General features: G+C 37.0%; 1 protein-coding gene and 1 long non-coding RNA gene across 3 annotated transcripts in view; one reads left to right on the top strand and one right to left on the bottom strand.

Annotated features, from left to right (window-relative positions):
- PDZRN4 (PDZ domain containing ring finger 4) overlaps positions 1-27,690 on the top strand; it is a 401,102-nt gene that overhangs the window by 179,398 nt on the left and 194,014 nt on the right. The gene's annotated exons all lie outside the window — the stretch shown is intronic.
- LOC145544609 (uncharacterized) lies at positions 15,416-24,279 on the bottom strand. Its single transcript, XR_014081486.1, has 2 exons — positions 24,152-24,279; positions 15,416-15,985 (listed from the first exon to the last, which is right to left on the bottom strand). It is a non-coding gene; the product is annotated as an uncharacterized LOC145544609 (long non-coding RNA).

Genomic DNA, 27,690 nt, shown 5'->3' with positions numbered 1-27,690 from the left:
TATTTTAATGATAACTAGGTGACTTAGCAAGTCTGTTGATCTCTCTGAGCCTTACATTTCTTATATAGAATAATGTTTCTGATACTTTCTTCAAAGGCATTTTCAATCACCAAGTCTCTAGTGTTCTTTTAAGTCTTTGAAGGAAGGACCTGGTTAATTGTTTTATGGTGGAGAAGAGTTTGCAAATGAAATTGGAAGACTAGAAATCTATTAAATATATACTTTAGGTTAGAAGTGGGACACTTCCATATTCAAATTAATACATTTATATCAAAAATAAATAAACACCCTCCCATTCCTAATAGTAATAACCTTTTAATTCTCTCTTCAAAAAGGCAATCAGTTATAGGCAACTCTCACTTACGGTTAATAAATCAAAGCTCTACCAGGCTAGAACCTATATTGCAACTTAAGACCAGCAGTTAAAATACAGTAGATAAGATATTGCTTTGTGTGACAGGTTTCTCCAAGAAGTTTAGTGTGACAATTAAAAAATAATAATAATTTCTAAGAAGCAGCAGTGGATTTTGCTAAAGGGATAGTTGATAAAGATTTCCACAAAGAATAATCAACACATGCCTGCACACTGGTGCTTTCTAGGTCAGCTGCCTTTTGGTATTCATTGTAAGCATCATTCAATATGAAATTATGCTATTTGGTTGTTAATATGATATGGGTCTTTTTTCTAGTGAGATTAACTCAATAGACATAAAAACTATGTCTTATGCTTCTTCACATTCCCCTACAATACCTTGCATAGAGCTAAACATATCATGACATTATAATAAATATTTACAGGATTGGATAAATTTATATTAGAAATGTTATTGATGTATTTTGGTTAAATCAAGAAATGTCTGTAAATAATAGTTATTCTAACGTTGCTATATATTCCATATAGTTGCTAAATCATACATTTAAAATACTTTTTAGACAATGTTTAGATACAGGCCTCCGTTTTTCTTGGTGCATTAGTTATCATGTGAGGAACCTTATAGTAGAAACTTATTATGCAGAAATCGATCCCTAGTATCTGAGATGCAATTCCAGCATACTGGGAGTAAGTCGTAGGCATCTTTACTTTTAAAAACGCCACAAGTGATACTAAGGTACAGCCAAATTGAAAAAAATTGAAAACTAGTGTAGGGTGACTACAAAGAATTCTATAGAAACTGTCCTAAGACATCACATAGTTATATGGCTTATTTAGTTAAAAAAATTAATGAATAATTGACTTACATTTATACATTTTTAGTAAACTGAATAAAGGCATAATTGTCACATTAGTAGACTGCTTGAACTAGGCTGGACTAAAAATTACCTTTATGCATATACTAGACCATCAAAGATAGGGAGAGTGTACAAACATCAACATCTGAAATGTTTCATGTCCATTGATGATTATCTCCCCTGTGTTACACAAGGTTTTCTACTTAACTTCAGGGTCAGGAAAGCAAAGCAACAAAATAGAAAACCTGTGGATTATTTCAAATAATTATTTATTTATGTACATAAGTATGTATATAACATATATCTACAGATATGTAGATATATAATACATACAAGTGCATATATTTATATGTTAAGGACTTTTACGCATCTGATACAGGTTTTTCTTTGACTCTAAAGTATAGAGTATTTTGGCTGAGTCCCTTTGCTGTCCACCTGAAATTATCACAACACTGCTAATCGGCTACACTCCAATATAAAATAAAAAATAATAATAAAGTATAAGGTATTTTGTCTGATGTGGATTCTTTTCTCTTTCAGTTGCATGAGAAATTTGTATGCTAGTTTACAGATTTACATACTACTGTATGGTTTGTTAATTTTGTCTTTTAAGAATCCAAGAAGGAAGAAAGTACATAACAAAATTGTATAAATAATGAGCAAATCATATAAGTCACTTTCAGTAACCTCATTCTGAAATTTAGATGTTATTCTATTTAATTTTAATAGAAAGTCATTGGACATGCTAATAAAATATATTGGCAAGTTTCCTTTCTAATATAATAGAACAAAACAGTAAAATTTCTGCACAAACTTCAGTTTTCATTTTTACTCAAAACATGCAGAAAAGGCAACTTGTCTGTGAATTGGTATTGAGCTTGCTTGTTATGAGTTATGGATGTTTTAGCAATAAAATTTGGCTTTCTGGAACAAATGGGTGTTCAAACCTGATTTTATTAGTGTAGTTGAACATTGTGGAAATAAAACAGGGGAATTTCTGCATATTGCCACAATTTGAGGCCATATGGATCATAAACTTTTCTATTTATATTTCACTGATGGACATAAATGGCATTATCTCATCAGGAAAAGAAGGGAGGCAAGGAATACACAACTTTAGTTTAGAAACTGTACATCTTGTTACTGAATGTCAGATAAAGCTGAAGCTTTTAAATAGGAGGCCCCTTGATTTAGTACCTTTAATGTGCAGAGGAAAGGATGTGCAGGGAGCATCATTAGCGTGACAGGGTGAAGGGGGCAACACGTATCTTCTGCTGCTCTGGGAAAGAGGATGGATCTGGTACAGCTCTGATGTCAGAACCTCCATCACCTTTCTCACAGATGATGTAGATTTTAATTGTACTCCAGGCTGACTCACATCGCACCAGCTCCTACGTGACATTGAGATAGATGAAGCCATTTGTTGGCATTATCAGAGCCAGCTGTGTGCTTGGCTGCAGCTACAGTAGGCATTTTATCTCATGCATAATCCTCTCATTGAGAGGGGATCACAAGCATCTGAACCATATGGCAAATAATTTTATTATGATCAAAAAAGGACTCTTGAAGCTAGTTAAACAGAAGAGTCCTTGAAATTCAATCAGAAGAAGTTTTATTTTCATGTCACACCATCATCCTAAATGAATTGTTAGTACTGCTACAATAAATAGAACCAAGACTCTCTGCAATGTCTGCAAAGTGAGAATAAACTTAAAATTACTTCACCTGCAAGTTTTTAGTCTTCTCCATTTTGAAGAATTTATTTGGATTTAGAGGAGTGAGTCTGGATTTCTAAGACTGAAGGCAGCTTCTGATTTAAAATAATTATGATGATAATACCTCTTCAAACATGAGAACCTCAAACCAAATGAGGCAAACTTGAGTTTACACCTTCATGAATTTATAGATAAATAGCTACATAACATAAAGGCTAATTGCTTTTTCTTTAGGGCAAACAAAGTTTTAAAAGAAAGAAAAAAAATCTGTTATTTCACAGGTCACCTAATGATCCCGTAAGTTTAGCATACATCTTCAAAGGAAAGAAGCAAACTTGTCTTTTCCACATGGTGTGATTTCCTGCACATTGTCAAGGAGATGCATGGGTCTCCATAGCAAAGGCATGTAATCCGCTGCCCTTCTGTCTGGGGAAGTGATGGGAAGCAGCTGTTATAGGACAAGCCAGTTCTGCTTAAGGGGAATTGTGTGAGGCTGTGGCAAGCAGCTTAGTTGTTGCATCAAACTAGAATTGCTTCCAGCTATCATATTCCTATATTAATTGTGACTTTTATTAATCACAAAGGATGTTTCAAAACTCTAGTTCAAATGTTACAAGGCCATAAAACAGCAACTTGCCTAATCTTACCTTGTGTATGGTGTGTATGTTTTGTTCTTTTATCATGATTTTTCTTTCCAGAGGAAAGTATACAATTTGGGCCTCAGGGCACCAGTTAGTGATGTAAAGGCATTATCAGCAACTTCCACATCACAGTTCAAGAATATAAAGTATCACAAGCTCCAGATGGCAACAACTGCCTTATCTGGAGACTAGTTTTTTATTTGGTATTTTATTGACAAATAATAAAGCTAGTAATTGGACTGGGAGAGGAATAGAGCCACCTAATTTACAGGAACCTTAATTTTCTACTGCAAAATGCCTGAAGTAGCTTTTTGTTCTTATCACCCCCTCATGAGTAAGTCAGAGTACCTGGCTAAACTCTTCAATGGTTTAAAGTGTGTATTTTTCTGTTCATTGTTTAAGAGCATGTTTGAAAAGAATTATGGTTATTGTGAATTACGACAATGATTCCTTAAAATGAGAAAAAACAAAAGCAGCAACATATGATCCTGCTTGTAAAGCTGGGCTGTATTTGTTTGGGAAGCTTTCCTAAATCCTTATTCCCAACTAAGCGGTATGTACCAAGCTGGTAGAAAAAGCCAGCAGAAGAGCAAGACTAGCTTCTAGTAACTGCCAGAGGCAGGTATTGCACACCAAGAAATGGGCAAAGAGGTACATCTCATTCTTCCAACTTTTTCACAAACTTGGCAATTTAACAAAAAGAAAAAGAGGAAAAAAGAAAAAAAAATTATTACATTGGGCCCTTAATCTGCTTGCTTTTTATGAAAGTAGATGTTGTACAATCTCAACCTTGCCTTGTTTAAGGTCTCCCCAGTCCCTGTCATGGTTCAAGGAAGATAATGGAGATTTGGTTGCGCTATGGCAAAGAAAAGGTATTCAGGGCCTTAGGGTTTCACCTAAGTGTGAACTTTGTTAGTTTGGAACATCCAATATATTGTCTGGCTAAATGAAATGTCTGATTTTATGTGGGAAAATCCTGGTTATTTTTAAATGCTTTGTTTTTTTCCCCTCAGAAACAATTTACACGGTGTTGAATGATCATTATCTGCTCTACGCTCCCCAAAAGTTTTTGCTAAGTATGTAGTATTTCATGCTATTCACTTCACAGGGATTTCGCTGGCAATGAAGGCTGTAGATAAATAATGGATGGAGAGGGGTGACAGGGCCTGAGCACTGGGGACTTGACAGATTATCCTGTGATGTATTACAATTAGATATGCATCAGTGTCACTTCATTTATTCAACTAGGAAGAGTGCGTAACTCTTTGAAGGTAGATTTATGAAGAGCTCTAGTCATGTCTTTTCAAAATTTAGAATTGATTTTTGAGCCTCTCTAACAGCTTTCTAAATCACCTACCCTTTATTTTTTTAAGTTGGGATTTTTTAAAATCTTTACTAACTAGTTCAAATTTTTGATTGTATATTTTATTTGTGCTCAAGGCAGTTGCTGTTGACAGATCATGCTGTCACCAGCTGGTCAACAGACTGAAGGGTCCTTTGGAAAGAGAGTGTGGGGTTGTTGTGCAGGAATTATAGGTGCTAAATCGATGGCAAATAGTAGATATGGTAATAAAGGGCAGTTTTTTCCATTAGAAATATTATACACATGCTTTCCAAGTAACCACTGGCTTTTTCGTTTTGCAAAAGAGATGCCAGTGGGGAGAAAAATATAAATCCTGGCTGTTAAGAAGGACTTTTAAATGGTACCCTTTATACAAATGAAGTTTTCCTAGCCCCCTAGGGTGAATTACATAAATTAGCAATGACACAAATGCCTAGGCCCTAAAATTGTGAGGGCAGTTGAAGCCAATCAGAATTTTAAATGTGTTACACTTTGTTTCTTTTTCACATATTTTTTGTTTGAAAAAGATCTGTGGCAGATGATTCTATTCTCTTAGAACTCGGTGATACAAGAAATAACAGAAGATATTGGGATTAGCTAAGAGAAAAATTGCTATTTTTAACTGTGAGTGAGGCCCATGCTGATTTATTTTTATGGACCCTAAGTTTCTAACAAACTGTTTTTCTAGTTTCTCCTAGATCATGTTAAATCGGGTCACTGAGAACTTAAGTATGCAATAAGCGCACATCATTTCTGCTACTGCAGTGTATTTCTTAATAGCATTTAAATAGGTGTTTTAAAAAGAATCTGTGATTGCAAAAACTCCCAACCTCTTTGGCCAGAGTGAACCTCACCTTTGAGAAATTTAATTCTTAGATTCATAACTTGATGAGGCCTTCTTGAATAACCTCTCATTAAAAAATAAATTATGTTGATGCCCCCTGAATGTTTATTTTTTGGCAAAGGAAAGTGTATTGTGTAATGCACAGTAACTGGCTGCAAAAACAGAAGGAAGCCAGAATTATCAAAACTTCCCCTTCCCCCTTTTAGCCTAAATCAGTCTTTCCCGGGATCTGAATAAACAAACATGCTTGTCACTGTAGGACAACTTTTACATTCTTCAGATAAGGGCAGCTCAGTTTGTGGTCAAATTATACTAGTAACAAAACTGATCAGAGCAAACAAGGTTTCTGAGGATTCACTCACTCTTGTAAAAGCTGATTATAATTGATGAACGACCAGCTTGCTAGACCCTGACAGGCTGGTTGCCTGGCCTTTGCTCTCTGCCAGTTCAAGCCTTACAAGTGTGAAATAGCCAATTACTGGAATACCTATTGAAAGTAATAGGCCAATGAGCAAATTGCTACTGTGGGACACTGTGGCAGTGTAGATGGAAGGAGGCCAAGATAAAGTTCTGCTCTGAGCAGCTGCTCCCAACACAGATTGCTAATACTATTGGATGACCAAGAGATGAGAGCAAGGTATTTTCCCATTCAAACTGCAAGTGTCCTGCCTTGTATTGACTTAAAGTTTATGGTGCATGATACCATCTTGCTTCCCAGGTCCTAATTTGCTGAAATAAATCCTCCTTTTAAAAGGTAGTTAAATAGGTAATAAGGATAGTCACGGCCATAGATTTTGTGCAAAAGCATTAAATACAATTTTTGCAGGGAATGAAAAGTCATATAGTGTGCAGAGTGTTAATACTTGCCAGCCATTTGCTATTGACAGAACAATTTATCTTGATAAAGGACAGTGAAAAATTCCAATCTATTCACTGACATCACATTATCAGCAGTAATATATGACTGCATCTAAATATAAGGTTGAGATCTGATACAGCTGAAAAGTTCCTGGTAATTTTCCTGTAAATATATTGTGTACTGGACAATGAACAAATGACACATTTACCATGTAATTGGATAACCTATTTTTATGTGAAATTTTAAGTTTTGCTGTGTTTAATGGAATATACGATAATGTTTCCTTTTGAAGGTAACCTGTTTCCTTAGTAAGACTTTAGCAATAAAATGAGTATTACTGAGCTTGATAGAGAAGAAAGGATAGACAAAGAAAGGTTAATTTTAAACATCTGCACAAGACAATAAGCTCTTTCAGTTTTTACTTCCATAAGAAAATTACCTTAATATTTACTATAATTTTATATTGCAATTATTACTATGTATATAGTATTTGCAGTAAACACTTATATATAGTGATATTAGGAAATTATGAATTGTTTTGAATTAAATACTTCTTTTCAAATTGCCCTAGCACAAGTCTGAATGATTTGCAGTGTGTCTGAGTAGGTCAGAATGCAGTCAGATCAAGGTGGGGTGACATAGAGCATGAATGGTGCTGGGAAAGGTGATTTAGACCTATGTTTGAGCTCCATTTCCCCCTAGGTTAGAGAGCATGCAAGTTCAGCTCAGCAAGATTACAGGAGGCAGAAGGATACATATACCAAATCACCTCTATGTTCCTGTGTACAACTTCGCCCTTACATATGAGTCTCAAATAAGGAAGACTCAAGGCCATTGTTGCTTAAGATCTGAATCTTGAATTTATTGGTAAAAAAAAAATGTTTTTTTTTTTTTTACCAAGCCCCTGTAAACTTCCATACTGTCTTATCAGTGCCTTTTCCGCTTTCAATTTGTCTTTCATGAACACTTTCACAAAAGACACGAGAATTTGCTGTTATTGATATAAAATATCTTGGGAGGATGTAATTGGTGTGAATGTGTGTGTTCCATTTCATTATCACTATTGAAAAAGCCAAAGAGTTTACTATTTTTAACATATATCTTGCCTGTTTTCAAGAATATTTGAGGAACCTTCAAATTTAATTAAATCATAATATAAAATCTCTTATTTAGTTATTGAAAACAAGAAAAAATTCCCGGAGCAGGTCCATGAGACAGAAGGAATGATTGATATCAGGCCACTGAGAGAAAAGCTTTTTGCCATAATTGGCATTGAGTTTGACAATCTGGTTTTCTGCTTGCTATGACAACAGAAGAAAGGTGTACACAGTATAGCATAGGAAAAAAGTAATGTCCTGTTTTTCCCATAGTATGATATAATATTCTAATATTCACAGTAAACACTTAATTTACCTCCTGATCTAACAAACCCCGGAGTCTCACAGTTTCTCTCTTTCTCTCTCTCCTGTTGAAGAAAAATAAAAACCCAATCCTACTTTTAAAATGAAGATGAAGGAATGAAGAGAGATCTGAAGAGTCCCATCCATCCTCACCATTGACTGCTTTTATTTCTGTCTGCCACAAGGTGTCGCTATTGAAAACAGGACCTGCACAGTCTGCACAGTTTTAATGTCTGCCTGTCCACAGCTGTGATACGTTCTTATTGGTTCATATTCCTGTGTAAATATTTTTTTTTTTCCTGGAAAAAACAGCTCCAGTCCATCCAGCACTTTTCACTCTTGAGTTTCCACTTCTAATTCAACCATTTTCCCTCAAGCACACCATCAGTGCCCAGGGACAGATAAGAAAGAGCTTCAGACTCATGCTACACGAGACTGCTAGAATATCATACCTTCCTCATTGAATTTTTCAATGGCAAGTATTTAGTGCGGTTTAGAGGAGCCTGGTGGACTACAGTCCATAGGGTTGAAAAGAGTTGGACATGACTGAGTGAGCTGAGTTATTCCTCTCTCTCTCTCTCACACACACACACACAAACACACACACACTTAGAACAGAGGAAGTGTGCTAAGTCGCTTCAGTCGTGTCGGACTCTTTGAGACTCTGTGGATTGTAGCCCGCCAGGCTCCTCTATCCATGGGATTCTCCAGGTAAGAAGAGTGGGTTGCCATTTTCTTCAGGGAACCTTCCTGACCCAGGGATGGAACCGGCGTCTCCTGTGTCTCCTGCATTGGCAGGCGGGTTCTTTACCACTGGCGCCACCTACTGGGTATTATAATTATTATTCAAAGAACTCAGTGCAAAACCACCTTGAAGTTGAGCACAGGGCCCAGTCCAGCCTTCTCTCTTTCCTTACCTGTAAGTTTTCCTTAAAGACCTTTGGCATCTTTATTGTCTGCAGATTTCAGTTGCATTATCTCAATCCATTCAAAAAATTTTAATATTAATCTTTAAAAAAGAAAGTGAGATCTTTACCTATTCCATCCAGGTGCATCTGTAATTTCTCATTTTCCCTCCTGTGACTGGCAATACAGGTGAGGGCAAGAGGCTCCTCTTGTCCAGAATGTAAAGCCCCCATTTTCCTGAATATTTTTCTGGGACATAAAAATCAGCTGGTGTATATTTGTATAACTGAGAGAGATTACTCCAGATCCAATTTACAGAACCAATCTCTCAGGTAACTTTCTTTTTTGACTTTGAAGAAAGCCACCTAACCATTTTTAAGTATTAATGTCTCTGCCAGAAAGTATGACTCATATTGTATTCACTTTCTATTAGGAGAAAATTTTCTGCAGAGATAATTATTTTCTTGTAATTAGACAATTATTAACATGCCATATGAAAAGGGTATTGAGTAATCTAATGACTTCTTTCATTGTGGCCTATGATATGAACTTTATAGGGAAGGGAAAATAATGTTTCTAGATACTATAAACAGTGCTTCATTTTATCTTCACAACCCTGAAGGAAAGTAGAATTATCTTGGTATTTCAGGTTAGGAATCCATGTTCAAAGAGTTTATGTTAAATACTCAGAAATCACATGAATAAAATAGCATGTACCTATAGAAACCAGAATTCAAACACAAGTCACTGCATAATTTTCATGAATTCATTTTATGTACAATGAATTTGCTGAAATCTTTTAATAATCTGTGACTTTATAAGCTCTTTTGGACTTCTTCTTCAATTATTATACTGTCTGCACATAATGAGATTTTCTTTCTCCCTTTCCAGTTCCTTTACCTCATGTATTTTTTTTTTCCTTTTTACTGTACTGGCTGAGGCTTCTAGAGCAGTCTTAAATACATTACAATTACAAAATGTAATGACAAACATCCCTCTCTTATTCTTGATTTTAAAGAAAAAGCTCTGTTTTCAATACTGATTCTAAGAATATGTGCTATATATTTTCACAGCTGAGGAACTCATATTTTTTCCTTTATCAAAAGATTTTCAAAGTAAATAAATGTTGACTTTATAAAATTTAAAAACTTTTATTATCCATTGAAATTAGCATGTGGTTTTACAATATTAACTTACTAATAGAGGAAATTCTGTTAAAAGATCATTCTAATGTTAAATCAATTTTGCATTCCAAGGGTAAATATTACTTGTTCATAATGTACAACTTTTTATGCATGTCCACACTTGTTTTTGGAATCAGATTGTACTAGACTATTGATTCATTTCTTGTACTAGTATGTTAGAGATGAAGAAAACAGTTCTTAATTAAAATTGGGGCTGGTGATTTTTGAGGGGTTTTTCCTCCCTACTGATTTGATTTTTTCATTTTTTTAGTCATAGTCAAATTTCTATTTGCTGTTAAGCAAATCTAAGGGACTCATATTTTCCTTTTTTCAAGAAAATGTCGACTATTTACAGTGTCTATACTGAACTGGTATTTGTAAAATAACTACTATATTAACTACATGTAGAAATGTCTTCATCTTCCTTTCTACCATTCTGCCTATATTTTTTTTTTTTACTAGTCCAATACTGTCAACAGTTTGTCTTCTTTGTTAGTCTCTATATATTGTTTTTATTGAATACTGGTAATCTTTTTTTGTTTTCTATTTCAGTAATTTCTACACTTTATTTTTTTCCCTAATTCTACTTTTTTGAGGTTTAGTGTTGTCCTCAATTCATAAGTTAAATACTACACATATTAATCTTCCCTTTTTTCCTGATTTACACATATACCTTTTAGACTATATATTTTCTTTTATTTACTACATTATCTGCATACCACATTTTAATATACAGAATCATCAGTGCTATGACAAGCAAATATCTATAACTTTTGTGGACTTCCCTGTGGCTCAGCTGGTAAAGAATCTGCCCGCAATGCTGGAGACCTGGGTTCAATCCCTGGGTTGGGAAGATAATTGTTCCTTCATCATGAATTTTTTAGAGGCATGTTTTTAATGTCTCATGTTTATGAATTGTGCCCTCACCTATTCAAATTTGTTGCATTTTTGTCAAAAAAACATGGTGTGTGCTCTGTTCATTATTCTATATTCACTGATATTTCCTTAATTACCCAATATTTGTGATTTTTTAGCAAGTTTTAAAATAACATTTCTATAATTTGGTGGTACAAGTTTATTTCTTTTTCCCCTCTCACTCATGTACATAAATATATGTTTGCGAATATAATATATGTATATATAGTATACATATATTTTCATACATATACACATACATACTTACACAGCACTGATATACACACACATATGGTAGATATGGAAAAGAAAGTGGCCACCCAATTCAGTCTTCTTGCCTGGAAAATCCCATGGACAGAGGAGCCTGGCAGGCTATAGTCCATGGGGTCACAAATAATCAGACATGACTGAAAAATTGAGCACGTGTATTGCTGATCCTGTTCACACTGTCCACACTGCTTGCTGAACCCAGGATAGGCAAGGTGTGAGCTAAGAGGCTGGAAGGAGACTCGAGGAGCTGTAGAAGCAGCCACAATATAAGCTCATATAATATAACCATGATGTCGCTCCAATGTAGCCCCAATGCAGCAGCAGCCAGAGCTTTCATGGTGAAGCTCTTACAGGCTTACTGCACAAAGTAGCCTATGATCAAGTGAGTACTTCATGGTACACATGTGCTAAATGTGTTTAGCATTTAGCAGTGCTAAAATAATCTTAGCTGTTACATAATCGTTTACAAAATGTGGGGTGAGAGTCTGAATATACCATCTCGGCTAATTTGCTCTTTCCCCACAACATACATGGTAGATCAAGGTTGTTAATTGTATAAATCTACTTTATATTAGTCACACTACCTTTTTGTGTTTTCAGTTTCTTAGAATGCTATGATACATTTTTACATGATTTTGCATTTATTCATTCTTCCTTGCAATGCCCTTAGATGCAGTTAAGTACACATATGATCAATATGGTTACCTTTTACTCTTACCTGTTCATTTCATTTATACATCAAATAGCTCTTTTTTGCTTATCCTTTACTTTAAAGTCTATTTTGTTTGCAATCAATATTGTTATATCAGTTACCTTTCAGTTTTTATTTTACACATATCTCTTTATTTCCTTTTCAGTCACACTTCTTATATAATTGAGTCTTTAAGTCTATATCTTTTAAACAGTGTATCAGTTCAGTTCATTCGCTCAGTCGTGTCTGATTCATTGCGACCCTATGAATCACAGCACGCCAGGCCTCCCTGTGCATCACCAACTCCCGGAGTCCACCCAAACTCATGTCCATCGAGTTGGTGATGCCATCCAGCCATCTCATCCTATGTCGTCCCCTTCTCCTCCTGCCCCCAATCCTTCCCAGCATCAGGGTCTTTTCCAGGGAGACAACTCTTTGCATGAAGTGGCCAAAGTATTGGAGTTTCAGCTTCAACATCAGTCATTCCAGTGAACACCCAAGGCTGATCTCCTTTAGGATGGACTGGTTGGATCTCCTTGCAGTCCAAGGGACTCTCAAGAGTCTTCTCCAACACCACAGTTCAAAAGCATCAATTCTTCTGCACTCAGCTTTCTTCACAGTCCAAATCTCACATCCGTAAATGACTACAGGAAAAACCATAGCCTTGACTAGATGGACCTTTGTTGGCAAAGTCATGTCTCTGCTTTTTAATATGCTATCTAGGTTGGTTATAACCTTCCTTCCAAGGAGTAGCGTCTTTTAATTTCATGGCTGCAATCACCACCTTCAGCGATTTTGGAGCCCCAAAAAATAAAGTCTGAAACTGTTTCCACTGTTTCCCCATCTATTTGCCATGAAGTGATGGGACCAGATGCCATGATCTTAGCTTTCTGAACATTGAGCTTTAAGCCAACTTTTTCACTCTGCTCTTTCACTTTCATCAACTAAAGAGGCTCTTTAGTTCTTCACTTTCTGCCATAAGGGTGGTGTCATCTGCATATCTGAGGTTATTGATATTTCTCCCAGCAATCTTGATTCCAGCTTGTACTTCCTCCAGCCCAGCGTTTCTCATGATGTACTCTGCATTTAAGTTAAATAAGCAGGGTGACAATATACAGACTTGATGTACTCCTTTCCCTATTTGGAACCAGTCTGTTGTTCCATGTCCAGTTCTAACTGTTGCTTCCTGATCTGCATACAGATTTCTCAAGAGGCAGGTCAGGTGGTCTGGTATTCCCATCTCTTTCAGAATTTTCCAAAGTTTATTGTGATCCACACAGTCAAAGGCTTTGGCATAATCAATAAAGCAGAAATAGATGTTCTTCTGGAATTCTCTTGCTTTTTCGATAATCCAGCCGATGTTGGCAATTTGATCTCTGGTTCCTCTGCCTTTTCTAAAACCAGCTTGAACATCTGGAAGTTCACAGTTCATGTATTGCTGAAGCCTGGCTTGGAGATTTTTAAGCATTATTTTACTAGCATGTGAGATGAGTGCAATTGTGCGGTAGTTCAAGCATTCTTTGGCATTGCTTTTCTTTGCAATTGGAAAGAAAACTGACCTTTTCCAGTCCTGTGGCCACTGCTGAGTTTTCCAAATTTGCTGGCATATTGCGTGCAGCACTTTCACAGCATCATCTTTCAGGATATGAAATAGCTCAACTGGAATTCATCGCCTTCACTAGCTTTGTTTGAAGTGATGCTCCCTAAGGCCCACTTGACTTCGTGTTCCAGGATGTCTCGCGCTAGGTGAGTGATCACACCATTGTGGTTATCTGGGGTGTGAAGAAATTTTTTGTTCAATTCTTCTGTGTATTCTTGCCACCTCTTCTTAATATCTTCTGCTTCTGTTAGGTCCCTACCATTTTGGTCCTTTATTGAGCCCGTCTTTGCATGAAATGTTCCCTTGGTATCTCTAATTTTCTTGAAGAGATCTCTAGTCTTTCCCATTCTATTGTTTTCCTCTGTTTCTTTGCATTGATCACTGGGGAAGGCTTTCTTATCTCTCCTTGCTATTCTTTGGAACTCTGCATTCAAATAGGAATATCTTTCCTTTTCTCCTTTGCTTTTCACTTCCCGTCTTTCCACAGCTATTTGTAAGGCCTCCTCAGACAGCCATTTTGCTTTTTTGCATTTCTTTTCCATGGGGATGGTCTTGATCCCTGTCTCCTGTACGATGTCATGAACCTCCATTCATAGTTCTTCAGGCACTCTGTCTGTCAGATCTAGTCCCTTAAATCTATTTCTCACTTCCACTGTATAACCATAAGGGATTTGATTTAGGTCATACCTGAATGGTCTAGTGGTTTTCCCTACTTTCTTCAATTTCAGTCTGAATTTGGCAATAAGGGGTTCATGATCTGAGCCACAGTCTGCTCCCGGTCTTGTTTTTGCTGACTGTATAGAGCTTCTCCATCTTTGGCTGCAAAGAATATAATCAATCTGATTTCGGTGTTGACCATCTGGTGATGTCCACGTGTAGAGTCTTCTCTTGTGTTGTTGGAAGAGGGTGTTTGCTATGACCAGTGTGTTCTCTTGGCAAAACTCTGTTAGCCTTTGCCCTACTTCACTCTGTATTCCAAGGCCAAACTTGCCTGTTACTCCAGGTGTTTCCTGACTTCCTACTTTTGCATTCCAGTCCCCTATAAACAATGTATAATTGGATTCTTATTTATTTTAAATCTAATTTCAGAATCCTTATCTTTGCTTTTTTAAAGCCATTTTAAAATAAGCCAGATCTCAATGCTTTACATGTACTCACTCACTTAATATAGCTATCTCTCTTTCACAAATGATATGATTTAAGACCCAGAGAAGTTAAACAACCTGATCATGATCACACAGCTAGTTAGTGGTAGATCCTCCCAAGTCCGTACTCTAATCTACTATGCATTGAACTAAAGAATGGCAGAAGCAAATGGGCAAATGAAGTACTGAATTGCAAATTCAAGAAAGAGTAGCTCATTGAGTTTTGCTGAAACAGAAGTTTCTTTCATTCATGCCTTTCATTCATTTGTCAAATAGTCACTAAAGGCCAGCATATATTCCCACCAAAACCTGAGTCTTCTTGGGCACCTACCTTATAAGTTAGGCTTAGCTCTTATACAGAAAATTGTGAGACTCTAAATTACTTGGTAACTTCATATAGAGAGTATCAGGGTCTCTTTATTTTATAATGGTGTACTTTTTCTATTGTACAATTTGGCAGATTTTTTGAAGACTGGGCCAAAAGATGGGAAAATTTAGGTATACATGTACTGTGTGGTTTTTTTAATAAGACAATGTTTTCTACTGATTCAATGGACATGAAATTGGATAAACTCCAGGAAATGGTGAAGGACAGGGAAGCCTGGAGTGTTGAAGTCCATGGGGTCACAAAGAGTCGGAAACGACTTGGTGACTGAACAACAGCAACAATAAATGTTTTCTACAATGGCTTTTTAATGCATATCTTCATTTATGTCATAAAAGCATGTTAAGAAAAGGCTAACACTAAAGAATATTAAAAGTACACAATTCCTTTGCTAACAAATGCATTTGTACTGATATTGAATGAAACTCATCTTGTTTCATCAGTTGTCATTTTGTAAACAACAACAACAACAGAAGATTTATAACCTTTTCTTCACATCCCTCCTCATTGGGGTGCCTCCAGAAAGATAATAAATGAGCACAATATATTCACTTAAGTGCAACCTAAGTAAATTCCTTTTTAATGTTGTGATATTGAAACTCATTGAGTCTAATGCATTAGCCTCAAATTTGACTCCTCAGGCACCTGATTATGCCTTCCAGTCCTCAGATGTGCAAGGCCAACCAAACAGAACCTTCTGTGCCCTTCTGCTCTTTAGAGCACCAAATGAGGACTTTTGGCACCTAGCTGGGAAATTTGGAACACAATGTTTATTCAGCTTTTGCCATGTGGATACTCCAGAAATTTTCTTCCCTTCTGCCAAGGAAATGACTCCAGCAAAGCTGTTCTGTGGAAGCACTATAGGGGAAAAAGGCAGAAAAATGGTATCTGAAAAGCAGTGTGATAAGCTGAACATTTTAAACTAGTTAGCTGATAGAAATAAACACTTTATATGTTATGATTAAAGTGCCCACTGAAATACTTGTGACTGTTCAGAATACATTCATAAGCACCAAGTCACACTGAGTTTTCGTGATTAACAAGTACATATTTAAGAAAACACTGGAGCCCAAAAGGATCTAAGAAAATTCCTTCTCTTTCAAGATCAGCTCAGATAATCCCTCTCTGTAGAATTTTCTCTCTTCACATGGATTAACTGTTCTTTTATCAGTATTTGCTGTTACTGTTTACATGTTTATATTATAATATTTATTATGTTATAATAGGTAAATATCTCCTCATAGATTTTCATTTTTGCTTAGAACATATTGGGATACTTTGAGCTGATTAATGCTAGCTCAGCTTTAAAAAAAAACTGATATATACACCAAGGTATAACTTTATTTTCTGAAGAATATTGAAGATGCATGGAAAAACCTTTTCATGAAATAAAGTACTCAATTTCTGATTATCAAGTACATCCTGGGAGGGTCCCTTAATAAACAGCATTTCAGGCTGATGGAAGAATCAGAATTTTAAGTTATTAATATCAGTTTCACATTGAGCACTGTAGTAAGGAATCTTTTTTCCAAGCTATGGAAAGACAGGGTAAGCATTTCCTGTGCCACTCACACCTGAATAAACAATTCTCTTAACCCCTGAAGTAACATGCTCCTGACAATGTTTTTATCCCTTCAACAAGACTAGATTTAACATTACTAAAAACTTCTTTTGGAGACTTCTTATTTTTAGACTCAATGTAGGTGAAATTAATACTGTCTTCAGAGAGAATTTAATACTAGATGATTTTTAATTGTTAAAATTATCTTTTCTAATGTGGAAAATTGGTCTTGGAGGGGGCCCTTCTGTCCTGTGTTCTTGGAGTAGACTACTTCTAAAGACAGTTCATCCTATTAGTAGCTACTGCTTATTGTAACTGTTGTCTCTTATTTCTTGGCTTGGGGGAGGCCTTTTCCATAGCATCTAAAATATTTTATAATAAAGGTAAAGAGAACAGGGACTGCTAAGTTGTCAACTATGAATTAGAATCATATATCAAACTCAATTTAGTACTAGAAGTAATAGCAATACTCAACTCCAAAAGTTTCAAGAAGGCTAAAGGTGATGTGATGCATCTAAGCATCTAAAATCCTGCCTGGGGGCTGTTCTCATCATGCAACATACACTTGATTGCTTTAGACATCATTATTCATCTTACATTGATTCATTCATTCATTCAGTAGTGCCTGTTTGATGCCAGACTGGAATATAAAACTTACCTTACAGCATTTAAAAGATAAAAAGCACATTTTGGCAGGGGGAGACAGACCATGAACAAAATAATCTTCTACAGTCGAAAATAAGAAATGTGATGACAAAAGTCAAAACAAAGAGGATAGGAAGCTTGGAGAGGGATTGTATTTTTAAAAGAGAAGTCAATTAAATAAGAAGATAACATTTGAGCCAGGAATGAAGGCAGCAAGTGGCCCGCCCATGCGTATGTCTGGGGGAAGGATATTCCATGCAGAGGGAACTATTAGTGTAAAGCAAACTGGGCATAGACTTGGCATATTTGAAGAATAATGGTCTAGAGCATACTGAACAGGGGAAATACATTAAAAAGGAAGTCAGAGAAGATAGTGAAGGACAGGGAAACCTGGCATGGTGTAGTCTATGGGGTTGCAAAGAGTCGGATACAACTTAGAGGCTGAACAACAACAACAGAGAAGTCACAGGGACCAAATGGTGAAGGGTAGGTCATTGTCAAGGGATGAAAATTATTGGAGATTTGGGGCAGTCCTGCTGTGTATCTGCTTCAGCTTTTACCACTCTGATTGCTCTTTTGAGAATGGATTCCAGGAAAAGGTGGAAGCAGGAGAACATCTAGGAAACTGTTGAAATGATCTAGGTGAGAACTTACCAATTGCCATTGATGGAGGTGGTGAGAAGTACAGATGATGGATCTATTTATGAGACAGAGCAAACAGAATTTCAGAGAGATTGGATGTTGTATGAGGGAGAGGAGAAAGTCAAGGAATCTACAAAGTTTTTGACCTGAGCAGATGAACAGGTGAAGCTTTCATGTAAAAGGCAAGAACTGTTTTGTATATTATTTCTTCTCCATGTACTAATCGTACTTTTCTCTCTGTATGGATCTGTGTGGTAAGCAGTACTGATTTGGTATAGCTTATCAGTGACACTGATTAAACTTGTCATAAAGTTGGCTAAGATGGCTGAGATAATTGCACATTCATAGCCGTAGACAGTTATGGTTGGATTGTTAAATATCTCTGGAGATATTTAAAATTATATGAAAAATAGAGGAAAAATAACTTTGTTTATACTAAGAATTTTCACCACTTTTAAAATTCTGAAGTCTAAAATGCAGTATACTTGAAGGGTCTATGATTTGATATAAATAATAATATAAATGAGATAATTAAAACACTCCTAAGTGAGGCATCATCTAATTACACACAGTGAATCTAAATTAATTTTTAAAAGACTGAAGATATATCTTGTTTTATTAAAGAAATCTTTTAAAGACTTTCTCTGGGATTTTAAATGTAGCAAAATGCAGTCCTAATTTGGAGCAAAAGATAATGGTTAAATAGATAAACAAATACAACTACACCTCTGTGATAATCTAGAATTTTTAAATGAAAGAGAACTTAGAAAATATTTAGTTTCACCTCTTATTTTTTCCTTCTGAGATACTAAGAGTCAAGGTGACTTGGCCAAACTCCATGGCTAGTTAATGGTTAAGGGAGATTTAAACCCACATCTGCTGTTCCCGGCCCAGCGTCTACTCTACCCTGTTTATGATTTTTATTTCAATCAGCTTTTCTTAATTTGTAGGAAATTTAGAGATTATTAAGTATAATCCTCTCAATCTCTCAATTTTTTTTTGGAAATAAAGCAATTTGAATGCCAAATGAGATACTTTATTTCTGTTATGTCACATGGGCCGAGTTTCCATACACTATTCCATACATATGGACTGTGACCTGAAGATTATTGACCATCAGGTCCTCCTTTGCCATTGCTTTCTGTGCTGGCCACACAGAAGTCAGACAGAAACTGACATCCACCTGAAAGTGAGATCAGACATTTCTATTTTGGGGTTCTTCTGGGTTTTGTCACTTTCTCCAAAACATTGTGTGTGATCATGATATTTGGCATTACACTAGAGGACAAATAATCCAGTCTCATGCACTGTGAGATTTCAGTTGTACCCTGTGTTTGATAATGCTGTAAATGACAGACTACTCGTCAAATAAGATACATGAATGGGTATAAGCCAATAATTTAACACTTTATATGTTAGAAGAAAGAATGGTAAATCTTGGATGGCTGAGATTAAAGCCCTTTTTATAGTTGAGGACAGTGACATTGTTAATGTTAATTTACAGTGGACAAACTGGATTTTTGCACTGATAATCTGGCCATTATTAGACTTTCAGGGCAGGGATAATTAGTATTGCTGTTCAGAAGAGATGCTGTAGTATTATTTATAAGCTCATGAGTATAAAAAGTAACTTTTTATGTTAAAATGAATATTAATTTTTGCTTCATTGTATGCAGACTGGGATATTTGCATTGATGCTTTTGCTACACTATTTCATTTTCCAAGTTATTTGAGCTGCTGTTTGTCATGGTTTTGTTTTGTTCCCCACTCCCAAACAACCCTTGTGACCCTTTAAGTGGAAAGAAGTGGGCCAAAGATATTTTCTCAAAGAATTGTTCCCTACACTCTCTAAGAAAAATACATATTTTTGCCTGATGAAGTAAAAGTGAAAGTGTTAGTTGCTAAGCCATATCGGACTCTTTGTGACCCCACGGGCTGTAACCAACCAGGCTCCTCCATTCTTAGGATTTCCCAGGCAAGAATTCTGGAGTCGGTTGCCATTCTCTTCTCCAGGGGATCTTCCCGATCCAGGGATTGAACCTAGGTCTCCTGTACTGTAGGCAGATTCTTTACCATCTGAGCCGCCAGGAAGTAGCCTGGGGATTGTAAAGAATTCTTGAGCCAAAAATGGGAAAACTTTTTTCATATTTCCAAAGTGATGATTCAAGGGGATCAGACCACACACATCCTTCTAATTGGGCTGAGGAACAAACTTTTCAAATTCTGCACTGTAGGAGCTAAAATTATGGTCACTTCCCACTATCAGCCCATAACTGGATGTACAATTTCAAATGTCCTAGGACTACTGCAATTTTCATCCCTTCAAAAAGCCCATAGACTTGGTTTCTTATTAAAATTCCATACTTCTATACTTCATATTTCTTATGATTTCCCCTATTATGTCACCGTCACTCTTGATAGAAACTTATATGGATAGTATCTGGAAGCAAAGCAATGCCCCCCTCCCCCAAAATGGTTAGGGATGGAGGCACTCTGTCAATACCTGACAGGTGTAAATTTCTTAATGTATGAGCAGTATATGAAAATACAAATCACCACCGAAAGCCAGCCTAAAGCAGACTGAAAAGCTGTCATAAGCAATTTTCAAAAAGCATGAGTTATTTGATTCCTTTCCAGGGGGAACAACTCCACAGGCATAAATTTGTGAATGGTACTTGACAATCTTAACAAGTCCTTCTGTCTCCCAACTTACTGTATGGCCAATGTGTGACATGGACGTTTTGCTCACCTGTGTTCTGAGGCCAAGGGAGAATTGACATGGTAACTAGGAAGAGCTTGAGCCATCTTATGTACTTGAGGCACACGTCAGGAAACAGATTAAATAACCTCACAGTCTAGGGCATTTTGAAGCAATTTATTTGACTGCAAATTATTTGTGGACCCTCTTGATAGTGTCAACACATTGAGTGTCATAATATTGGGGGAAAAGTAGAGTCTGGGAAATAGACCCCTCCCCCTATCACTAGTTTATAAGCTCTAACATTATAAGATTTTTTTTTTTTTTCAGCCCTTGGTTCACTGAAAAATCTTTACTAACTGAATAGCCTTCTCCCTGGTGTGAAAAGTCTGACTTTAGCAAAGGAGTGCATGATGGGCCAGTCATTTCTAATTGAATAAGTGTCAAGGTCAAAAACCAACAAGTGATGAAGATGAGGAAGCCCTGGAGTGATGTTTGTTTCAAACCACATTATATATATTTTTAGTAGCACAGGGCTTTAGAGAGAATATATAAAATGAAAAAAGCAGGAAAATTATAGTTTGGCTGTATGTTATTGATCCACTAACATAGAGAAAGCTATATTTTGTAATTCTTGTTAAAATTAGGTCATATAAATGTACTAATATCAGAATTCCAGAGAATTTAACACTTAAAAATGAATTAAATCATGAATGTCTCCTGAAGGATTTGCTTTCATTAAAGAGTAAAATAAAAGATTTGGTTCCATAATTCAGGATCCTCCAGTGGCTTCTGCTGACACTCCCCTAGGACAGTGGTTTTCAAACTATTTTGATCATGACCCAAAGAAGGAAGGGACTCAGTATGCAAAGATGCATCATACATCCACAACTTAAATATTATTCAAACAAGACCTACTCCTATTTTCTGTAATGCTCTTTGATTCTTTATTCTATTCTATTTCAATATTTTATTTGAAAAACTGATTATATGGCACTTACTAGATGGCGCAGCTTGCCAGTGGTTCTCAAAAAGCTATTTGAAATACACTGCACTGAAAGCCTCCTTATTCCCAAAATATTCTGTGTGTTTCTCTCATTGGATCTATGCTCACACCATTATTCCTTCCAGAATGTTCTCCCTTTGTGTAAATCCTAATCATTCTAGAAATCACCAAGAAAGGGATCTATCACCTACTAAACAGTTGTATGAGTAATGGTACATGGTCAGGAAATCCAGGAACACTGGAACCTTATCCTTTACCAGCCATTTCTTTCAGTAAAGTTCCTAATGGAGCTACAAGAATTGCAAAGAAAATGTTATTAGCTGTGGCTTTAATATCAATCCACATGATAAGATAGTCCAGATTGTGTAGAAGAATCCCTTTAAGTTTAGGGTTAGCCTGTAAACAAAATCAAGGCAATGCGCTTAGTCACTGAATTCCAATAGCATATGCTGTATGCATTCATTCAAAATTCACTTATTCATTCAGAAAGATGTATTGAGGGCCTGAAGTTCCCTAGGCGTCATATATTCACTGTGATAATACTACGACAGTGGTTTCACTACCTCAAGTAACTGGGGAATGAAATCACTAAATCCTTTCATCTCTGCTTTTTGGTCTCTTCACTGAGTGCTTATCCTAACTGATAGGATTTACCATATAGTAAGTGTGGCTTCCCAGGTGACCCAGTAGTAAAGAATCCACCTGACCATGCAGGAGACACAGGTTCTATCCCTAGGTTGGGAAGATCCCCTGGAGGAGGAAAGGACAACCCACTCCAGTATTCTTGACTGGAGAATCCCGTGGACAGCGGAGCCTGGAGGGCTACAATCCATAGGGTTGCAAGGAATTGGACGTGACTGAGGATGCGTGCACCATATAGTAAGTAGAATTTTCCCCTCTTTTTAAAATCACGCTAGATTCTTGCAGTTGTATACAGAACCTAGCATAAGTAATGGTTGCTCCTATGCTCAGTCATGTCTGACTCTTTGCAGCTCCATGGACAGTAGCCAGTCAGGCTCCTCCGTCCTTGGAATTTTCCAGGCAATAGTACTGGAGCAGGTTTCCATTTCCTACTCCAGGGGATCTTCCCAATCCAAGGATAGAACCCAAATCTCCTGTGTTTCCTGTATTGGCAGGCAGACTCTTTACCCCTGTGCCACCGGGGAAGCCCACGTAATGGTTATGTAACAGTTATTTACTTTTGAATACTATAATTGGTCTGAGGTTAATAATTGTTAGATAAGTGCATGAACATATTAGATTTATTTAAATGGCTTACTTCATTGTCATGGCTATTTTTAGCTGCTATGTAAACCGATCAGTTGTATAAAGTACATATTTGGAAAACTGAATAGTGGTATGCCTACTCATAATTAAAAAAGAAAAGTGGGCTTCCAAAGGTCATTGATTATATACTTTGCAGCCAAAGATGGAAAAGCTGTATGCAGTTAGCAAAAACAAGACCGGGAGATGACTGCGGTTCATATCAGGAGGTGGTTATTGCAAAAATCAGACTTAAATTGAAAAATGTAGGGAAAACCACTAGGCCATTCAGGTATGACCTAAATCAAATCCCTCATGATCACGCAGTAGAAGTGACAAATAGATTCAAGGAATTAGATCTGATAGACAGAGTGCCTGAAGAACTATGGATGGAGGTTCATAACATTGTATGGGAGGCAGTGACCAAAACCATTACCAAGAAAAAGAAATGCAACAAGGCAAAATGGTTGTCTGAGGAGGTCTTACAAATAGCTGAAAAAAGAAGAGAAGCAAAAGGAAAAGGAGAAAGGAAAAGACATACCCAATTGAATGCAAAATTCCAAAGAAGAGCAAGGAGAGATAAGAAAACCTCAAGTGAACAATGCAAAGAAATAAAGGAAAACAATAGAATGGGAAAAACTAGAGATCTCTTCAAGAAAATTAGAGATACCAAGGGAACATTTCATGCAAAGATGGACACAATAAAGGACAGAAATGGTAAGGAACTACAGAAGCAGAAGATTAAGAAGAGGTGACAAGAATACACAGAATTGTACAAAAAAGATCTTAATGACCCAGATAACCACAATGGTGTTTTCTCCTCTAGAGCCAGACATCCTGGAGTGTGAAGTCAAGTGGGCCTTAGGAAGCATTACTGTGAACAAAGCTAATGGAGGTGATGGAATTCCAACAGAGCTATTTCAAATCCTAAAAGATGATGCTGGTAAAGTGCTGCACTCAATACTCAGCAAGTGTATTGCTTATTATTATTATTATTATTATTATTAAATAATGAATTGATCCAAAAAGTAGCAGCTTCCAACTGCAAGCATTATTGTCTCACTGTTTCTGTAGGTCAGGAATCTGGCACCATTTTACCTGACTGATTCTGGCTTGAGGTCTCTTTAGATTGCAGTCAAGCTGTTGGCCAAGGCTATAGTCTCACCTGGAGGCTTAACTAGAGAGATTTTTGCTTACAGTGTCACTCACACAGTTGTTGGCAGTCTTTAGTTCCTCACTGACTGATGACCAAGCACTTAACTTCTTCACAAGTGGTCTTCACTACAGGTTGCCTGAGTGACTTCATGATGTAGTGGCTGACTTCTCCCAGAGGAAGTGACCTAAGAGAGAGAGACAGAGAGAGACACACCGGAATCAGAATCCATAGTCTTCTATGACCTAATTTGAGTGGTATAGCATCAGTTCTGCCATATTCTACCCATTATAAGTGAATTAGTACATCCAGCCCACACCCAAGGGGAGATAAAATACATTCCACCTCCCCCAAGGAATGTCTGTAACCACCCTAGTCCACTCTCTGGATATAAGTTTTATTCACATTACTCCCACAAGCAAAATACACTCACCTCTCTCAAAGTCCCAAGTCTTTCAAAGCCATTCAGAATCTCATCATCTAAATCAAATCTACATATAGGTGAATCTCCTCTACTATAAATCCTTAAACACAGCTTATTGAGTGTGATTCCTCTTAATATGTAGATATATGAAACTGCTGCTGTTAAGTCGCTTCAGTCGTGTCTGACTCTGTGCGACCCCATAGACGGCAGCCCACCAGGCTCCCCCGTCCCTGGGATTCTCCAGGCAAGAACACTGGAGTGGGTTGCCATTTCCTTCTCCAATGCATGAAAGTGAAAAGTGAAAAGTGAAAGTAAAGTTGCTCAGTCGTGTTCTACTCCCAGCGACCCCATGGACTGCAGCCTACAAGGCTCCTCTGTCCATGGGATTTTCCAGGCAAGAGTACTGGAGTGGGTTGCCATTGCCTTCTCCATCTGTGAAACTAGAGAGGCAAATTATCTGCTCCCCACACATCCAATATAGAGTGGTATCACAGGTATTAGATAACTGATATAGACATTCCTGTTCAAAAAATGGGGGGAAATGGGAAGCATAAAGGATTCACTGGTCCATAACTTCCAAATTCCAAAGTTCCATGATTAAGTCTCAAGATCTAGGAATGATTCTTTATAGCTATCATCTCCACTTTCTGGCTCTGAGTAATTCTTCATTTTCCATGAAAGTTAGAACATAGTTGCAGCCAAGTAGTTTTTTTCGCCTGCTTCCACCAAGTAGAACTTTGGAGATCAAAAATTCATATTTTATTTTGTTTTATTTCTGTCCCTTTCAGTCTAACCTGAGGATATATGCAAATATATAATTATGTCAAAACTTTGTATATCTTCTGTGAATCTTCTTAGTGTCTACTTTGTTAGACAAAGGCCACAATCAAAAAAAATTTTGAGATAAACTCTCCTCTAATTTGTGAACAGTGAGGAACAACAGTGTGTCCTTAATCTTTCCAGAAGCCTTATTGTTCAGTTGGAAGAGTGGGCACATTCCTACTCTCTTTAGAGGCCTTTTGCTTGACTGAATAGTACACTGATGTGATGTATCACAGGCATATCCTTTGCTTCATCTTTGGACCAAGTTTTCTTGGCAGTATCCTGGATTTCACCTTGTCTCAGAACACTTCTCTTAATTTTAGTATCATGTACCATATGGAAATGGTCAGTCAGTCAGTTCAGTTGCTCAGTCGTGTCCAACTCTTTGTGACCCAATGGAGTGCAGCATGCCAGGCCTCCCTGTCCATCATCAACTCCCGGAGCTTGCTCAAGCTTATGTCCATCGAGTCGGTGATGCCATCCAACCATCTCATCCTCTGCCATCCTCTTCAACTCCTGCCTTCAATCTTTCCCAGCATCAGGATCTTTTCCAATGAGTCAGTTCTTCCCATCAGGTGGCCAAAGTACTGGAGCTTCAGCTTCAGCATCTGTCCTTCCAATGAGTAGTCAGGACTGATTCCCTTTAGGATTGACTGATTTGATCTCTTTGCAGTCCAAGGGATTCTCAAGAGTCTTCTCCAACACCACAGTTTAAAAGCATCAATTCTTTGGTGCTCAGCTCTCTCTTTGGTCCGACTCTCACATCCATACACGACTACCGGAAAAACCATAGCTTTGACTAGATGGACCTTTGTCAGCAGAGTAATGTCTCTGCTTTTTAATACGCTGTCTAGGTTTGTCATAGCTTTTCTTCCAAGGAGCAAGCGTCTTTTAATTTCAAGGCTGCAATATAATTCTCGAAACTATCAATTCCCTCCCTCTTTTAACAGTCCTCTCTCTGGTAAGTCTTTATACTCTTGCATTTTACTGTAAGCAGGAATAAGAAACCAGAAAGCAACTTCCCCATTTTGCTTGGAAATGCCTTTAACTAGACCACTGAGTTTATTAGATAACTCATTTATTTCCAAGTTATTGAAGGTAACAGGATAGCTACACTTTTCTGTCACTACAATAACAAAGATCTCCTTTTCTCCAATTTCCAGTAACATTTACCTCATTTTCCTACGAATCCTCCCCTACAGTCTTATCAAAGACCATTGAGAGAATTTCTTTAAGGCACTTTAAGCTCTCAGTCAGGTGTGTGCTCAGTCGCTCCATCATGTGGGACTCGTTGTGGCCCCATGGACTGTAGCGTACCAGGCTCCTCTATCCATGGAATTTTCCAGGCAAGAATACTGGAGTGTGTTGCCATTTCCTACTCTGGGGAATCTTCCTGACCCAGAGGTCAAACCCACTTATCTTGAGTCTCCTGCACTGGCAGGTGCATTCTTTACCACTGAACAACCTGGGAAGCCCAGGCTCTTACTCACACCCTCCCAAAAGCCCGCTGCCTGGTCTCAGTGCCATCTCCACATTTGAGTATTGTGTTGTTGTTCACCACAGCATTCTACTTCCAGATATCAAAATCTATTAGCTTTTTATTGCTATGTAAAAAAAATACCCCAAATCTTAGCAAGTAAAAACAACAAACATTTATTATCTTTCAATATTTGTGGGTCAGGAATTCATGAACAACATAGCTGGCCGTTTTCTGGCCCAAAGTGTCTTGTGAGATTAGTCATGGAGTTGGCAGGGCTACAGTGTCATCAGAAAGCTGTCCTGGGGAAGATTTACTTCCCAGCTTGCTTTTACAAGTAAATGAAAAAGTACTTTATGTCCATGGCATTTTCCATTGTCTATTTATATGTTGTCCTAGAGGATCTAGGACATACTTTAAGAAAGTTACAAAATAGAGTGCTCAGTGAGTAGGGCAAGTATTTGAGAGTAAATTTTAGCATCCATCTTAACTAATGTTATTTTATGAGACATACTAATTAAAATAATTACACAGTGTAATATAAATAAAACTTCACAAACATAGGTTTTATTCTTTTGCTCACATGATATAGTTTTAAAGTGGCATGTGTCATTTGGGAGGTATCTATATCCTACCAGTAAGCAAAGAATGAATGCTTGTTTTAAAGTTTCTTTTTGTTGTAAGTTCTACTGTTAAGTCACTCTCATATTTGATTTTGTTAATTAAATATCTATATGTTAAAATGCCACACTAATAAAATATTGGAACCATTTTATAATCTTTCTTCTTCCTTTACCTTAGACAGAGTTGTGATTTCTGAGGGTGCATTTAGCTGTGCACTCTACTATATCTCCATCCTATTTTCAATCTCC

This window comes from Giraffa tippelskirchi, chromosome 4 (assembly GCF_054371585.1).
Source record: "Giraffa tippelskirchi isolate mGirTip1 chromosome 4, T2T-mGirTip1v1.2.pri, whole genome shotgun sequence".
Lineage (NCBI taxonomy): Eukaryota > Metazoa > Chordata > Mammalia > Artiodactyla > Giraffidae > Giraffa > Giraffa tippelskirchi.
Note: the sequence above shows the minus strand (reverse complement) of the source record. Positions and strands in the feature narration are given on the sequence as shown.